Source organism: Eretmochelys imbricata, chromosome 1 (assembly GCF_965152235.1).
Source record: "Eretmochelys imbricata isolate rEreImb1 chromosome 1, rEreImb1.hap1, whole genome shotgun sequence".
NCBI lineage: Eukaryota > Metazoa > Chordata > Testudines > Cheloniidae > Eretmochelys > Eretmochelys imbricata.
Window position 1 is genome coordinate 240,899,106 of NC_135572.1, and position 18,946 is coordinate 240,918,051.

Consider the following 18,946-nt stretch of genomic DNA (forward strand, 5'->3'; position numbering starts at 1 on the left):
TTTCTATTTTATACCCCATACCACCTGGACTCCTATTCCTCCTTGTTCTCTTCCCTCGCCCATGGGCTTGATTGTCTTTCTTGATTTGGGCCACTACTTCCTTTCCTTGATTGTCTTCATCTGTGTTCCTTTTCTGTTCTGGAGCTTTCCTGGTGCATGTTATGGTTATTGTCTGGCTTCAGATTTTAAGTGTTTTGCTTGTGGCTAAACTATTCTGAACTTTCTTCTATTAAGGCTTATTCTGAAGTTTAAAAAGTAGAATGGGGACAGCATAGTGTGTGTGTGTGTGTATATTAGGGCTGTCGATTAATCAGTTAACTCACAATTAACTCAAAAATTGGGATTTTTTTAATCACACTGTTAAACAATAGAATACCAATTGAAATTTATAAAATATTTTTGATGTTTTTCTACATTTTCATATATATTGTATTCTGTGTTGTAATTGAAATCGAAGTGTATATTTTTATTACAAATATTTGCACTGTAAAAATGATGAACAAAAGAAATAGTATTTTTCAATTCACCTCATACAAGTACTGTAGTGCAATATTTGTTGTGAAAGTGCAATTTACAACCGTAGATTTTTGTTTTGTTACATAACTGCATTCCAAAAAACAAAATAATGTAAAACTTCAGCGCCTACAAGTCCACTCAGTCCTACTTCTTGTTCAGCCAGTCACGAAGACAGATAAGTTTGTTTACATTTACAGGAGATAATGCTGCCCTCTTCTTATTTACAGTGTCGCCAGAAAGTGACAACACGCATTTATATTGTGCGTTTGTAGCTGGCATTGTAAGGTATTTACGTGCCAGATATGCTAAACATTCTTATGCCCATTCATGCTTCGGTCACCATTCCAGAGGACATGCTTCCATGCTGATGACGCCTGTTAAAAAAATGTGCTAATTAAATTTGTAACTGAACACCTTGGGGGAGAATTGTATATCCCCTGCTTTGTTTTACCCATTTCTGCCATATATTCCATGTTATAGCAGTCTCGGATGATGACCCAGCACATGTTCATTTTAAGAACACTTTCACTGAAGTTTTGACAAAACAGAAAGAATATATCAGTGTGAGATTTCTAAAGATAGCTACAGCACTCAAGCCAAGATTTAACAATCTGAAGTACCTTCCAAAATCTGAGGGATGAGGTGTGGAGCATGCTTTCAGAAGTCTTGAAAGAGCAACACTCCAATGTGGAAACTACAGAACCCAAACCACCAAAAAGAAAATCAACCTTCCGCTGGTGGCATCTTACTCAGATAATGAAAATGAACATGTCGTTCCGCACTGCTTTTGATTGTTATTGAGCAGAACCCATCATCACATGGATGCATGTCCTCTGGAATGGTGGTTGAAGCATGAAGGGACATATGAATAAATAGCATCTGGCACATAAGTATCTTGCGATAATAGCTCCAACAGTGCCATGAGAACGCCTGTTCTCACTTTCATGTGATGTTCTAAACAAGAAGCGGGCTGCATTATCTCCTGCAAAGGTAAACAAACTTGTTTTTCTTAACAATTGGCTGAACAAGAAGTAGGACTTAATGGACTTGTCGGCACTGAAGTTTTACCTTGTTTTGTTTTTGAGTGCAGTTTTTTGTACATAATTCTGCATTTGTAAGTTCAACTTTCATAATAAAGAGATTGCACTACAGTACTTGTATTAGGTGAATTGAAAAATACTATTTTGTTTTTTACAGTGCAAATACTTGTAATTAAAAAATAAAGTGAGCACTGTACACTTTGTATTCTGTTGTAATTGAAATCAATATATTTGAAAATGTAGAAAACATCTAAAAATATTTAAATAAATGGAATTCTGTGTTTGTTTAACAGTGTGATTAATCACGATTAATTTTTTTAATTGTTTGACAGCCCGTATATAGAGTAAAAAAAAAATTAAAAGCTTTTTAATTTTAATTTTTCACGAGTGTATATCAATGAAATACTAAAACGTTTTAAACAGCTTGCAATATGATATTAAGTATGTTTTGTCTTGATTGTTGGTAATATTTTTGGTCTTGTCCCTTGCAGTGCACTTGAAGATCTGCTGATGTCTCCTGGGAAATCTAAACTCTAAATAGCAACATTTCTACTAATGCATCATATTTCCCATTTTATTACTATTAAGAACATTTTTATGAGACAAATTATTGTAGGCTAAGTGTTCATCTGTGTGTCCATCACCTGAAGTCATAATCAGGGATCCTATTTTTTTGTGATTTAACACACACACACCCACACACCAATTTGTCTTATAAAGCATAAAAATCCATGTTTTTCCACACTTAAAATGAAACGCTGAGTTTCGGTTTCCTTAGTCACAATATATATACTGATATCAGTTGAACACAATGTTTTATTGATATATTTACAATTTTAAGCAAGTTCAAAGTCTGCCAGTGCCATCAATCATTATAATAAAATTAATAGAATGATCCAGACTCAGTACATTGTTTTTTGTTGTTGTCGATGGCCATGCTGTTGAAGCCTCCTTGTTTTCGTTAGTTTTCATTCAGTTTAGTACTTTCCATGTGTTCTACAGTTGTCTGCCTTCAAACATAGTCTACAGAACAGCATATTACCATCAACATGAAATTTGACCGCACCCAACTCAGTGACATGGTCTTTAGGGGTGATTTTAAAAAATAATAATAAAATTTATTCCTTTTATCTTTTTTACAGTGCAAATGTTTGTAATAAAAATAATGTGAGCACTGTACACGTATTCTGTGTTGTAATTGAAATCAATACATATGAAAACTTAGAAAACATCAAAATATTTATATAAATTTATATTATTCTGTTGTTTAATAGTGCAATTAATTGTGACTATTTTTTAATCTAGTTATTTGTTTTGCGTTGCTCGCATGCATTAACTGAGATGATTGGCAGCCCTAACGTTTTTATTTTTTCACAAAAAATAAAAACCAAAGATTTTTTGTAAAAACACAAATGCCATGTTTTTTCCACGGCAGACTGATTTCTAGAATCCCTAGTCATAATCCTCTTCTTGGCAGCACAGTTAGTTGCTGTGGAGGGATTTGATATTGCTTACAGAAGGACTGTGACTTGCTTCAGGAACTTAAATATCACAGTGATGGCTGCCTTCAAATACTTTTGATAAAGATGACTGAAGAAAAATGGAGAAGAAAATAGAAAACATGTCAATCATCTCTAAATAGAATGTTTTTTCATGAAGCACTGGTGGCGGAAGGTGTGCTCTAAATGACACACCCATGGTAGCATCTTGTTTATGCAACAAATGATCTCTTTCAGGCTGAGTTGGCATATACGTTCTGATCAGCTGACAATGCTTGAATACCTTAATTAAAAAAACTGCATAATATGACCCGATGGAGCAGCAACTGTACACATGCCCTGTAGTCTCAGTGAAGTAAACAGCCACATCAGGATGTACATTCCTAGACCATTACTGTGTACCTTGGGTGTATTATATTTTACAAGGACTTTGGCCCTGTGCACTGATGGTTCACTCACACATGGCTTAGTATTATAAAAATTACAAAACATGGTTTGTTGCACTGTAGCTTAAATTCACAAGTTTGGTTTTTTTGTTTTTTTTTTTTACATTACTGTATCAGGAAAAATAAGTTCTAGAAACACTGACACCTTCATATTTTTAGTTGTTTTTTTTTTTTTGAGCTGTGCTTTAATGTTAATCTATGCCTTATATAAGGAGAGGATCTAAAACAGGGGTGGGCAAACTTTTTTGCTCAAGGGCCAGATCTTGGTATGGAAATTGTATGGCTGGCCATGAATACTCATGAAATTGGGGGTGGGGGTGCGGGTGAGGGCTCCGGCTGGAGGTGCGGGCTGTGGAGTGGGGCCAGAAACGAGTTCAGGGTTAGGTGTGGGGTGGGGCTGGGGATGAGGGGTTGGGGGTGCTCTGGGCTGGACCAACGGGTTCAGAGGGCAAGAGGAGGATCAGGGCTGAGGCAGGGGGTTCTGGCACGGGAGGGGGTTGGATGCAGGCTTCTGGCAGCGCTTACCTCAAGCAGTTCCCAGAAGCAGCAGCATGTCCCGTCTCCAGCCCCTACCCAGGGGGGAACATGCCTCTGCTTCTGGGAGCCACACGGAGCCATGGCACACATGAAGCAGGGCAAGTCCCAGATCCCACTCGCTGGCGAGAACTGTTGCCAGGGATAAAGGAAAGAAAAGAAAATAACCGCATGGAATTGAGGAGCATGAAGAGTAGCTAAAAATGATTTTTCACTAATCTGGTTTAGGAAACTGATTCTTCTAAAAGAAGAAGGTTGTTTAAAAGGATCAGAGTTCTTTCTTTCATTTCATTGTTGGGTTTGAACGTTTTAGGTTTGGGCTTTGAGCAAGGTGGTATAGTCTGCATCAAAGGACTCTAGCCCATTCCTACCACAGAAATAAAAATAAATGTTATAAAGGGCTAAACTAACTTTTAAACAAATTAAAAGAAAACAGTCTTAAAATTAAGCTTTCGTGAGCTACAGCTCACTTCATCGGATGCATGAAGTGGAGAGCTTCATGCATCCGATGAAGTGAGCTATAGCTCACGAAAGCTTATGCTCAAATAAATTGGTTAGTCTCTCAGGTGCCACAAGTACTCCTTTTCTTTTTGCGAATACAGACTAACATGGCTGCTACTCTGAAACCAGTCTTAAAATTGAAGAAATTTTCCCTGTTGATTAGGTTCCAGCCATACATTCACTGTTCTGACAGCAAAAAGGCCTGAAGAGCCTTTTGAAGTGTGGTTTTGGGTGATATTGGTCAAATGTTATATTCTAATATGAAGTAAATTTGTGGTCTTAATCAAATTCCTATTATGTAAGCATCCACATGGCAAAAACTTCCAGTTGTTATTGGACCTTTGTTTGGCAGCCTGAAGAGGGACAAAGATTGAAAGAACTACCCTTTCATCCTTAGGAGTGTGGTCCTTCTAGACAAAGACTGAGCAATTTTTGTGGGGTGAGATTGGGGAAAAGAACAAATAACATGCCCTAGGAACACACTAGATATGGTTCCTAATCCTGGTTCAGTCACTATTAATGTCTATGATAGCTTTTTTTTTTTTAATTAAATAAATCCCCCCTCCCCCCTATTTTGGCAAATCCACCTTATAGAAACCTTAGACAACTGAGCTAGTTTTTGCTACAAGCAGAAAACTGTCTAAACTTGATAGAGGAATGTAACAGGGTGCACCTCCACTCCTGGCTTCTTGCAATGCAGAAACTTCACAGACTCCACTTGTTGTACATTCACAGTGCCATTTAGTTGAGTTCCCTCCACCAACACCACTACAAACAGTCTCCATACATCAGACTATTTCTGATATCTTTTTGTGCATTTAGTCATCTTTTCAGTTCCAGAGAAGAGCAGAAGTCTCCCTTCCCTGAATTCTCTGAGACTGGGCTTAGCTAGCCCTGTTCCTCTCTCCCCTTGCATTTCCTTCTTGTGTCTCTATCCTTCTGGGCTGATGGGCTAATTAACTCTTTATTTCACCCAGCCTGCCATCCTGATTATCTAATTACTTCAGTCATCTTACTTGTGGGAGAACTAATTGGTGTCCAAGTGATCTGAGTGCAGGCTCACCTGTTCACTCGCTGCACGTTGTCACAAGGCAATAGTGGTGGTTTGCAGGTCTGTGCTTTTAAAAAAAACCCACAAAAACATGCAGATGTAAGTCAATTTGGAAGAGGGTTAAGTATTTCAGTTTAAGCAGTGGGATAAACCTATATACAAGACAATTTGTATATGAACTCATATCAGTTTCTGCAAGAAAAAAAGAGAATTACACTGGTGCAACTTTCCATTGTAGACAAAGTATTGATTGCTGCATTATCAAAGGTCCTGACCCAAATGAGTGGTGGTAGTTGCAGTGACATGTTAGTGCAGGAAATTTAGTAGGCCTAGAATTTGGTAGTGCTGCAAGAACTGTTTTCAGATAACTAACGTTGAACATTGGAGGTTGTTTGACAGGATCCCATACTTACACTTAAATGGACTACTCCATTTACCCTCTCCTAGCTGCTTCTCTCTTTACCCTTTCTGGAGGATGAGTGGTGGTTTTGCCAGAGGGAGTGAAGGACATGAAGTAGGTATTTCAAAATCAATAGGGCACTAACTTTAAAATTACACTTTTATCTGAAAAAAGAAAAGGAGTACTTGTGGCACCTTAGAGACTAACAAATTTATTTGAGCATAAGCTTTCGTGAGCTACAGCTCAATTCACCGGATACATTCAGTGGAAAATACATTATCGGAAATGTTCTACGTACTATTATGTATGAATGAGAAATGCTTGTTTAAATTGTGGTTTTGATAACTTTTTGTAGTCATTTTCTTTTCTGTTTGTACAAGTCTTTTCATATAGTAACTGGAGAGAGATCTTTAATAAAAAATTTTAAAAAATTGAAACCAAAAATACTAACAGGAGGACTTTGGGACAAGTCAGTCAATATATCCACTACACATGGTCTCAAACATACCTTCTGTTCTGTGTACAACTTGAATGATTTTTGACCCATATGTTAAAGCTTGTACACTTGAATGCTGGAATTCTGCCTTCTTCATTTTGCTATACTTCAGTACAGGAGGATCTTGTAATAATTTCAGAATAGTAAAAATGTTTCCAATTGATGTTCCGAAAATGGAAAGAATGTGAAAACATGGTTATAGACTTTGTATGTAAAACTGGTATGTTTTATCTCAATACAGAATAATAGTTAATATAATGTATGGTTAGTATCATTAATATGGTTCCCCTGATTCAAAAGGTTAAATTTTAAACTGAAGACAATATTGATTTACAAATTAAGCATACCATTTGTTGTTTGGTGCTTTATTCTTAATGAATTACATTGGATGTGAGGGGAGAGGAGGAAGTGGTACTTCAGTCAATCTCTACCCATAATCCCAATGTTTCTGTTAAATTGCTCAGCAGTGCAGCTGTTAAACCTAAAAATTGTTTAAATGTTAAAAGTTAAAGATAGAGGGGAATATTTTCAAAATGGCCTAAGGGTTAGATCCAAAAATAGACTTAAGTACCTAACTGCCACTTTAGGCCTCTAAGTCCAACATTTAGATGCCAGTGAGGTCCACAAACCCATGCTCAACTGCCTTACCCTGGAGGTGCCTAAATTCTCCAGGTGACAAAACTTCCATTGGTGGGCATGCACAAAACCATTTAAGTCTTGACGCTGCCGAACTGCTTAGCATCCTAGCTCAGGTCTAAGACGGGCAAGATTGTCAAACAAAGCATTCCTCTGCATATCTCACTTGTGGGGCCTTCGCACAAAGGACAGCTAGGGGTGACCAGATTAGAATTTTCTGTGTGGGTGCGGCTGGGAAGGAGGGGTCTCGTCTCAGCATACTCATCATCCCAGTGGTTAGGGCACTTACTTGGGATGTGGGAGACCTGTTTTCAAAATCCCACTCTGCTTTGGTTTGGAGCATGGACTTGAGTTTGTGTCTCCCATATCCCAGATGAGTGCTCTAACCTCCAGGTTATTGGGTATTCTGATGTTTGTCTCTCTGGCTCTTCTTCTTCCGCTATTCATTGGACCAAAGAGAGCGAGCATGTGTGACTCTATATCCTGGTTGTTAGGTAGTCACCCAGGTTGTAGGAGACTCAAGTTTATGTTCTCGCTCCAAATCTGGCATAGTGGGGATTTGAAAACAGGTCTCCTGCATTCCGAGTGAGTGTCTTGACCATTGGGTTAGTGGCTATACTCGGGTGGAGGTCTGTTCTTTTTCTGAGATAGGCACCCGAGCAGAAATAAGTGCCTTACTCCAGCCTGGAATTAGGTGCTTTATGGCTTTTTCAGGGGTGGGGCATAGGCCCCACCCTTCTCAGAATTTCCTAGTCACTAGCTTACGTGGGTCCTCATTCAGCATGCCGGCTTCCATGAATCCCGTTCTTAGGCACCAGACTCTCCCCATGCATTGTATAGGGAACCTGAGCACCTACCCCAGGGCTGAAAATTCCACTGGGTGGCAAGGCATCTGAAAATTAGGCGTTACGATGCTTAGCATTGCACCTAAGCACCTTTGTGGTTCTAATCCTTAGTGGTTTAAGCTCATAAATCCCAACTTTACCCATAGTCAACTTGAAGAGTAGGTCTAGAAGGGTTATGTGATCTGGATTTACCCAAGAGTAAAATAATAAGAAGGGAGTTAAAGTCAAATTAGTGTCTGAATAGAAACATGAAAACAAAAGGTAGAGAAGAACCTTAATCTAAGAGTTTTTCTTCATGCACCACAGAATGTGCAATATAGATAAAGGATGCAGGGATTAATAGGAACTGGTTCAATTTTCTGTATAATCAAGAAGAAATTAGGATTCCTCTAAATGTCTCAAATTTTAGTTTATTTATGTTGCTTTGAAATATGCAATATTGGAAATATAAGCTAAAAATCAATTGAGTGAAAATGATACACTGTATACTTTTAGTATGCTGAGCGCATGATTCTGCTCCCTCCTGAAGTCAATATGAATGTTATCATTGGGAGCAGGGTGTAGGTGCTATGTTGTTTGCCATTAATTTTATGTAACCTTGTGCAATCATGTATAGGCCTGGACATTTGTTCACACAGATTTTCATCTTTTGGAGTCTGCAGCCAGCCAATTATTTCCTCCTATGTCACCTACAGTCCTCTAAAGTTGGCGTCAGCCCTTCTGGGCCATATTCTGATAATTTTCCACTGGGGATCTCCCTAGTGCTTCTAAATTCATTTTCTGTGTTTTGGGGTTCACAACCCAGAAGCATGCAAAAACTAGTCCTTTCAGTGACCGCTAAAAACAGACTTCACTGTATATTGAAAGTTAAGATTGTTTTCAGTTAAATAAAATACTGCGGTCAGTGGAGTAGAGTTTGTTTCTATGGCTTGTACTGAAATTCCTTGATTTTGTGCTTGTAAAATCTCAACTTTAATAGTTCAGTAATAGGGTTTCCACATTTAGCACCTTGGAGTGTAGTGTAAGTGCCTGGCAGATTTGATATCAGTTATGACCTGTCAGCTTGTAGAAATATTTGAACTTGACAATTTTTTTTTTTTTTTGGTTCTGCTTGGTTCATTAAGTTTAGTGCTATATTAATGCTACAGGTAAGGCTGAGGTGACACTTCTAAAACATAATTTTTTTGGTTGCTTATAACTGTTGTGTATAATATCCTCTGGAGGGGGATGATGCAAATTTAAAGTCATCATTTCCATCTGATTTAACTCCTTGTTTGGTCCCCATTACCATAATATCTAAGTGCCTCAAATCTTTTGTATATTTATTCACAAACCACCTTTCTGAATTAGGGAAGTTATCCCCATTTTACAGATAGGGAGCTGAGGCTTAGAGAAACTGACTCACCCAGAAGCAGGGAAATGAGCCAGGTCACCAGAGTCGCACCGTAACCTGGACCATCCTTTCTCTCTTATTTAGGAGAAGATTCTTAAGAATCAAAATCAAACACCATCTTATTTACAGATATCATGATTATGTAGTAAGATTGCTTCTGGCATAAACAAAAGAACCTGCTCATCCATCTGTCTGACCCCTTCATGTTTAGTCAACAGCAGCATTTGCAATTGATTATGTTCTCCTAGCAGCTGAGTTGTGAATGTAATCGTTGATGGACTATGGGAATAGGTGTGGACTGAAACACAGTACTATATTTAAAAAAACGTATTGTGAATTAATTCCTTCTGAAAGCTGCTCTGTCAACAAAAGTCTGGAGACTTAAATTTTCTAAAAATATGTTTAGCATGGACAGCAGTAATGCGAGCTTCCCTGCATTACTCTGCCCATATGCTGCAGTCGTGATCTGGAGGGACCAGTTCTAGAACAAGTAGGACATAGATTGAATTAATTGACCAGTTATGTAACAAAAAAAATCTACATTTGTAGGTTGCACTTTCATGATAAAGAGATTGTGCTACAGTACTTGAATGAGGTGAATTGAAAAATACTGTTTTTTATCATTTTTACAATGCAAATATTTGAAATAAAAATAATAATATAAAGTGAGCACTGTACACTTTGTATTCTGTGTTGTAATTGAAATGAATATATTTGAAAATGTAGGGAAAAAAATCCAAAGTGCAATTAATCACGATTACTTTTTTTGAGTTAATCACATGAGTTAACTGCAATTAAATCAGCAGCTCTACTTCGAACGCTTTTTCCCACCACATTTCTTGTGTGGTATCGTGAGCCTGCTTGTTACAATTTCCAAAAACAGTCAAAATTTATCTTGGTTGGCCTTCAGCTGAAATTTTTAATTATTTCTCATATTGATTAAAATACTTTCAGGGATCCAGAATCTTCCTGCCAAACTATCTGCTACAGGCATCAGAACTGCATTTCATCAACTTTGTCATCTACATCAGCTTTCCTATTTCAGAATATACTTCTGGAACTTCCTTCCTGGTTTTCAGGACATTCTGTAAAGTCTTTCAACCTCATCCCACACTAGGCCATGTGTTGTCTTGATCACTCTGTATTGCTATGTAGGCCTCTGTTCCTTACATGTCTCTCCTTAGTCAGAGTCTGGTCTCTTCATTTTTGATGCCCATCTCATGCTTTTCTTTGCCATGGAATTCTTTTTCCTCATTGCACCTCATTTTTAGAATGTCTTGTTTGCTTACAAATGACAGTTTTCCTAATACTATATTAGGGACACCGTGATTAAAGAAAGAAACTTGTATATAAAATGCATTTTGTCTACATGCACTTAATTTTTGTGTGTACTAGTTTTGCAGCCTTTAAATTTTGACTTTCATTTCATGATACAAAATAGAAAGTATTATTCAGATGGACAAGAAAATGACCTCTAAAACTGTCAAATGAGCTCATGAGGAATGCCTTTTAAATCTAAAAGATTCCTGGTTGCAAATAATTACTTACAGCAGCATGTTACAAATAGATGCTAATAAGGACCTTGAGTGGAATATCTAAATTATCAGGTCGTAAGATCTAATTTCCTTGATGAACATAGTTTCCATTAACATTAATGAGACTTGCACTGCGGGGTGGGAATACACAGTAGGTATGAAATCCATGAGAAAACTATATAGCAGTTCAGAAGATTAAGGAGAGCAATATGAAGACACTGCGGCTCTTCAGCCACCTTTGTGGTTGGTCTGTCTGTCTTAATGTTAACACAGACTGTTTCCTCATGTATTGTGGAACTTTTAGGACATTCATGTGACTAAACATGCCTTTTTTAATATAGTTAAAATAGCATTATGTAATGTAATTTTTGGAATAAATCAATAGACTTAGTAGTGTTTCTGCTAATGCATACTTAAAATCTGCTGCCATGTTTTCATTCTAATTTATCCTTAATTTGCTTTTATCGGTAACATAAACAGAATGTATGCTGTTGTGTGTCACAGTTGATATCTGACTGCTACAGTGTTTTGTTATCTCCTCTGATGTCCTCATGAGCTTGACCCGTGTACTGAATGCATACTGTGTGAAATGAGAAAAGCCTCATTTAAAGATCACTTTTTATAAAATGTAGAGGTAGCAGAAGTTCCAGTGATTTGGAGAAAGGGTGGCCAACCTATGGCTCCGGAGCCACATGCGGCTCTTCAGAGGTTAATATGAGGCTCCTTGCATAGGCGCGGACTCCGGGGCTGGAGATAGAGATTCCAACTTTCCAATGTGCCGGGGGGTGCTCACTGCTCAACTCCCTGCTCTGCCCCAGGCCCTGCCCCCGCTCCACCCCTTCCGCCAAGGCCCCTGCCCCTTCCCCGAGCCTGCCATGCCCTCACTCCCCCCCCCACAGAGCCTCCTGCGCATGCGAAACAGCAGTTTGCGGCAGGTGGGAGGCACTCGGAGTGGGGGGAACCAGAAGGGGGCTGCTGACGTATTACTGTGGCTCTTTGGCAATGTACATTGGTAAATTCTGGCTCCTTCTCAGGCTCAGGTTGACCACCCCTGATTTGGAGGATGATCTAGCTGTGTTCTGTGCAAAAATATAATGGGGTTCCTTTTACGGTGCATTGATTTAAATAATCAGTTTTCATCAACTTTTCCATTTATACTTCAGTTAGGATGTAAAGAAAGGTGCATTCTCATTGGTTGATATAACTATTAAAATATGTTGATTTACAACTAAATAGAGCCTTTACACTGGATTTGTACATCTTTTTGTTACATGGGGAGGTACAGCCTTATTATCTATATATATTTAAACAATTGTATAGATTAATATTTTCAGATTATTATTAATTATACCTTTTAGTATGTTAGAAAATTGTGAATGATATATTGCTCATTTACTGGATAATTAGCAACAGCATATACAACTTAATTTTATTAAACAAAACAAGCCCTTAATGTGATATATGACCAGTTGTGCCATATTAATATTAAAAATTATATAGCTTGACCTCAAAAGTTAAATGTTTTCCTTCTGATTCTTTCTTTATATAGAACACACAAAGTTTTGGATAGAGGCTTGTGGATTCAGCATATTTATCTTTTATATATATGTTTTAAGAGATTATAATAAGTTTAGGCCTTACCATAGTTTGTATTTAAATTCAGATATAATTTTAAACAGGTTTATTTTTTAAAAGAAATTTTTTTTCATTTATTTTTATTTATTTTTTATCAACCCTGATCTCTTTTTCTTCCACACACTTTCTGGTACGGGGAGAGAAAGGCTTCAGTAGGGTCTTATCCATCTCAGTGCACCAGAACAGTGTTTCTCTGTCTATTCTTTCTCTGATGTCCATTACCCTGCCAGTGCAGGATTACAGTAGACTTTCAGTGTTTGGTAGTTTTCCAGTCTGGTTGTAAACATCTCATGCTGTGATGGGTTGGATCACAGAAACCCCCTGGGGGCTTGCCACCTGATGTGCCAAGAATACTTCTGCTCCTGCTTTCCTGCCCTGTCAGCTTAGGACTTCAGTGCCCTGCCTGGTTTGAGCCAGACCCGCTAGCCTGCTGCAAACCCAGACCTGGGTCTGAACCACATCCCCTAACAGCTGCAGGCTTAATTGAAAGCAGCTTAGGAAGTGTCCTGCCTTTAGCACTCAGATGCCCCACTCCCAATGGGGTCCAAACCCTAAATAAATCCGTTTTACCCTGTATACGCTTTATAAGCGATTTTATTAAAAACAGAAAGTAGGATTTAAGTGGTTCCAAGTAGTAACAGACAGAACAAAAAGAAAAGGAGTACTTGTGGCACCTGAGAGGCTAACAAATTTATTTGAGAATAAGCTTTCGTGAGCTACAGCTCACTTCATCGGATGAAGTGAGCTGTAGCTCACGAAAGCTTATGCACAAATAAATTCGTTACTCTCTAAGGTGCCACAAATACTCCTTTCTTTTTGCGGATACAGATTAATACGGCTGCTACGCTGAAACCAGACAGAACAAAGTGAATTACCAAGCAAAATAAAATAAAACATGCAAGTCTATGTCTAGTACGGTAATAAAACTGAATACAGATAAAATCCTCACCCCGTAAGCTTCCTTTTACAGACTAATCTCCTTCTAGTCTGGGTTCAACAATCACTCAGACCCCCTGTAGTTATTGTCCTTTGTTCCAGTTTCTTTCAGGCAGGGCTTTGGAGCAGAGCCTGGGGAGCAGCTCCAGAGCAGTGGAGCTGCAGGTTTTTGCTTGGAGCTGGAGCAGAGCCGGAGCACAGCTCCAATGTCCTTTTTTCAGGTATCCTTATGGGTGGAGAGGCTCCCTCTTTACCCAATTGAAGACAAAATTGAGGGCTCTCCCAGGGGTTTAAATAGACTTTCTCTTGTGGGTGGAGACACCCCCTCTTCTCTCCTATGCAAAGTCCAACTACAAAATGGAGTTTTGGAGTCACCTGGGCAAGTCACATGTCCATGCATGACTGAGTTCCTTACCAGCCAAGCCACATTCCTGGGAAAGCCCAGATGTGGATTGCCGTCTCCAAGTTCATTGTTGGCTTAAGGGCTTCTTGATTGGGCACTTACTGAGGATATTCTCTGTGTGTATATATAAAGTCTGCTGCAGTTTCCACGGTATGCATCTGATGAAGTGAGCTGTAGCTCACGAAAGCTCATGCTCAAATAAATTGGTTAGTCTCTAAGGTGCCACAAGGACTCCTTTTCTTTTTGCGAATACAGACTAACACGGCTGTTACTCTGAAACCTGAGGATAGATAGTCTTTTCTCAGGAAGCTGACCAACTGCTTCACTAAAAGCTATTCAGAATCAAACACGTATGCAGCCAATATTCATAACTTTGAATACAAAAATGATACATGCATACAAATAGGATTAATAGATTCAGTAGATCATAACCTTTACAGAGATATTTGTTACATGGCAATGTAGCATAAAACACATTCTAGTTATACATAAGTATATTTCCATAAAGTCTTATGGGGGGCACTGTCACACATGCCATCTAGGTGAGAATCTTGTCAATGATCTAGCATATCTCACTGCCACAGTTTCCCTGATATTCAGCCCAAATGTCACTCTTGTTTCCATCCTGTTCTTAATTTACGCCAAAAAATTAAAAATTATGCGCAGAATATTTTAAAATTCTTCAAATTTTATTTGTCAATACATAAATATGGCTCCAGCATGGCAGTGGGGAGCACAGGCCACTGGCTGCATTGATGTGGGAGATCACCCTGAAGCCCGCACCTCCCCCAGTACAGGGACTTGGTAGTGAGGCTGCACCCGACCCTGACACAGTGCAAGTGCTGGACCTTAGCCAGAAATACCCCAGGACCCTGCCCCTCTTCACCAGGTGTGGGTAGACAGGCTCAGCCCAGCAGGATCCAAGTATGAAGGGGCTTAGTGTGGAAAGATCCAGGTGTGGGGTGAGAGGTTTCTGTGTGTGGCAATCTGGGTGCAGGCAGCTTAGTGGGAGATCTGGATGCACAGGGGCACGTTGTGGGGGTTCTAGATCTGGATCTGAATGCACAGAGCAATGGGACTCTGCAGGGGATCCAGGTGAAGGTGATTGGGACTCAGTGGGGGCGGGGGAGGGGGCTTGGGTGTGGAGAGATGGGGTTGGCCGGGGGGGTCTGGGTGCTGGAGGAGTGCAACTTGATGAGGTGGGGGTCCAGGTGGAGCTGGTTGGGGATCAGTGGGTTGGGGGACTCAGCAGAGAAGTCCAGGTGTAGGCGGGTAGGGCTTCTCAGGGTGAGGGTTCGATGGGTCTGCTTAAAAGGGGGGCCCCAGCTGCTACTAAGGGGATGCCGGATACCAGGCTCCCGCTTCCCCTCCCACAATTCGCCTATACTCTTTTCTTTCCCATCCCCTTCCCCCCACTTCCACATTCGCCTCCCCCTGCCCTATTCCACGCCTCCTTCTTCCCCTCACTCTCGCATTTCCCCCACCCCCCCTTACCCAGTCCCACCACAGGCATTCACTGTTGCACAGAAAACAGGAAGGCTCCTGGCACACAGAAGGGAAGCACAACTGGCACAAGGAACCAGGAGGTGGTGTTCAGCTGCAGAGTCAGCGGAGTCCTGACGCAACCTCCTTCAGCTAGGCTGCTCTGCACGTGCCTCACCTCTGTTTGGGGGGGAGCGATCCCCCCAAAAAACTGCACCCATGCTCATCCCTGTCCCATGTTTCCTCTCCCCTCTTCTCCCAGTGCGGCTTCCCTGCCATTTTCTGCAAGGAAGTACAGGGATTCTGCAGAGGGGGGCCGTTTTCTGTGAGCGCATAGTTACAGAAGTTCCCCTGGAGTATTATTTAAACCACCTTAAGTAATTCCTCCTCTTCTGTGTTTATACCCTTCAAATAATTGTAGTTTGTTGTGTCCAGACTTGGATATTACTTAGCCTCACTATATATGAATTTGTATCTTCCTACTTCAGCGTCAGTAAGCCTTTCAGAACTCCTTTTAATTTGTCTAGCCTCATAATAATGAAGTGTTCAGAATTGAATCCTGAATTTCAGATGTGGTCACAACACACTATTGCCTTGCTTGAAGCCAAATATCACATCTATAACTTTCCTCTTTTATTTCTGATTTGTTTTTGGGGGAAACAACTTGTCGGAAGAAGTATTCTCTCTAAATTCATGCTTATTCTCAAGGTTCTATTATGCTTTAAAGATTAAGATTTTCTTTTTAATATTTGCTCCGTTTCTTTACTAGAGATATTTTACTAGTCAGTCAGAAATTCGCAGGATTAGTCTCTTTTTTTCTTTTTTTTTAAAGAATGGTCCTCTGTTTTTGCTTTCTTATTGAAAATTAGGAATATTGTGCAGCTCTTCAAAAAACAGTTGTTAAATTACATTCAGGGGTTTGTGCGGTTTGGTTTTTGTTCTTTTTTTAAGTTGAAGATCTTTGAGAAAGTCCATTGTGAAGGAAGGCATGTTGGCTGCCTGTTGTTCTACGTGTCCTTCCAGAGGAATTGTGTTCTCTTTCTTAACAGGAGTGTCTTTAGAATCCCCCAGCCTTATGTCACACTGGATTTAAAAAAAAGTTTTGAATATTAAATGTGGTGGAAGCAAGCCAATTGATGGAGTGGAATAATGGTTTTGTGGCAAAGGATTGGACTGGGATTTGGAGATCTGGGTAGTATTCAGAGCTCCCTGGTATAGCCTTTAGTACAGGGGTGGGCAGACTGCAGCCTGCGGGCTGCATCTGGCCTGTCAGGGCTTTGGATCTGGCCTGTGGGATTCCCAGCCCCACGCCGCTCCTGGAAGCGGCTGGCACTGCGGCCCCTGCGAGGGGACAGAGGGCTCCGTGCACTGCCCTCGCGTGCAGGCACTGCCCCCCCACAGCTCCCAATGGCCTGGAATGGGGAACTGCGGCCATTGGGCGCTTCGGGGGAGGTACCCACAGGTGAGGGCAGTGCACGGACTGCGGGGACATGGTGTGGGCCGCTTCCGGGCACGGCGCAGGGCCAGGGCAGGCAGGGAGCCTGCCTTAGCCCTGCTGTGTGCCTCTGCTACCCTGGAGACACTCCAGGTATGTGGCGCAGGGCCAGAGCCCGCACCCCTCCTGCACCCCGCACCCAAACTCCCTGCCCTGAGACCCCTGTCGCACCCCTCCTGCACCCCAGCCACCTGCTCTGAGCCCCCTCCTGCACACCAACCCAGTGCCCTGAACTCCCTGCCACACCCCACATCCCTCCTGCATCCCAACCCCCTGCCCTGAGCCCCCTTCTGTACCCTGCACCACCTCCTGCACCCCAACCCCTTGCCCTGAGCCCCTTCCTGCACACCACACTCCCTCCCACACCCTGACCCCCTGCCCCACACCTACATTCATGGCCCTGCATACAATTTTCCCACCCAGATGTGGCCCTCAGGCCAAAAAGGTTTTCCACTTCTTCTTTAGTAGATGTTTTAGATATTTTTATACCTACTCGTCATCTGTAAAATTGGATAATACTTCCTTTTTCAGTCTTGTCTGTTGAGATTGGAAGCCCAAGATGAAAATAATGCATATCTGCTCTACCTGAAGGGACTGCCACTAAATCATCAGTCCTACCTGTGACTCTTAACTACAACTCTGATTTATGCTATTGGATTTGCCAGGGGCAGGAAGAAGAAGAGGGATTGGAGGAAGAAAGACTATTTAGAAGTTGTAAATGGCAAATCCCAAAGGGACGTGGCCTCCTTGCAGATCAAGTGCCACCTGGGTCAATCTCTGGCTAGGTCCTTAAGGTGGACAGTCTGGATATTTTCAGTTTGTCCATCACTGGCAATCTTATTGTGCCACCGCATCCTTTGGTGCCCACATTATTGCCAGTAGTGTAGTGCCATTCCTTGGTGTCAACAAATTCTGAAGTATTTATCTTCCATTCTAATATGTCCTTACTAAGAAAGCCGTCAAACCAAACTAATACTGATAGACGCAATTGCTAGGTTTGGCTTTCAGTATCCTTATTTCTGATCTTGTCCTGCCCCATAACATGGAGCAGCTTATGAAGATGGTGAGAGTCAAAAACATCAATCCAGTATTCTTCAGCCTTCCTCAGCACTCATATTTCACTTTTGTACAACAGCGCTTGTATACATGTGCATCTATAGATCTGCAGCTTTGTGATAAGCTTGCTGTCACAGCATCCCCACAGATGCTACTGAAACATGACTGTGGCTGCTGTTATACAGGCAACCACATCTTTAGAGCATCTTCCAGTACTGTCTGCGATACTGCTCTCATTATTCAAAAGTGCTGCCATGTAATTTGGTAGTTACAGTATGTCTGTAATAATAAGAAAATGAGTTATAAGAGAACAATCTAGGCTATGGCTCCTCTTTCCCTGTTCCAGCAAACATTGTATCTCACCCTTAATTATACCTTTTATTGTAGGGTGGGAGTTCATCTTCAGTATACGGAACTAAATAGGCTGCATTTTTAAAATTTTTGTTGTGAAACAGCAAACTAATCTGAAGTGGTTTATGTAATATCACTTATAAGAAGGGAATTAAAAAAAGACAAATTTAATTAACCATCAAGATGTACATTAGAGTAATCATGTGATCTCATTATTGTAACTGTTCTCCTTCCTCTCCCCTTCCTCCATTTTTGTCCGTTTATAACCCTTTTGTTGTGTTCTGAATTTAGATAGTCCCTGACCTGGAAAACACAACAGTCTCTTAACTTTAGAGACAACATATGTTTCTCTGCTTTTTTTAATTTTATCTTTTAAAAGGTACAGAGGTCCAGACTTTAAAGGAATCTAGATGTTGCAACACTGAGCATTGCAGTGCCTGACTGACTTAGGTGCCTAAGTCACTTTTGAAAATAAAACTTTGTCTCCTACATCTGTTGGGCATTGCAATGCTGAACAGAGCAACTTCTAAGTACCTTTAAAAATCTGGGTCAGAATTCCCAACTCTGCTAGATCTGTGGTTGCACAAAGGCCTTTGTAATTGGAAAATTTAGATTTGCCCTTCCTATTGATTTTTGTTTCTAGGGCTGTAAAGCGATTAAAAAAATTAATCCTGCGATTAAAAATATTTTGGATGT

At 40.5% G+C, this 18,946-nt stretch overlaps 1 protein-coding gene across 1 annotated transcript in view; it reads left to right on the forward strand.

Annotated features, from left to right (window-relative positions):
* Positions 1-18,946, forward strand: part of ETNK1 (ethanolamine kinase 1) — a 59,946-nt gene that overhangs the window by 6,626 nt on the left and 34,374 nt on the right. The window lies entirely within an intron of this gene.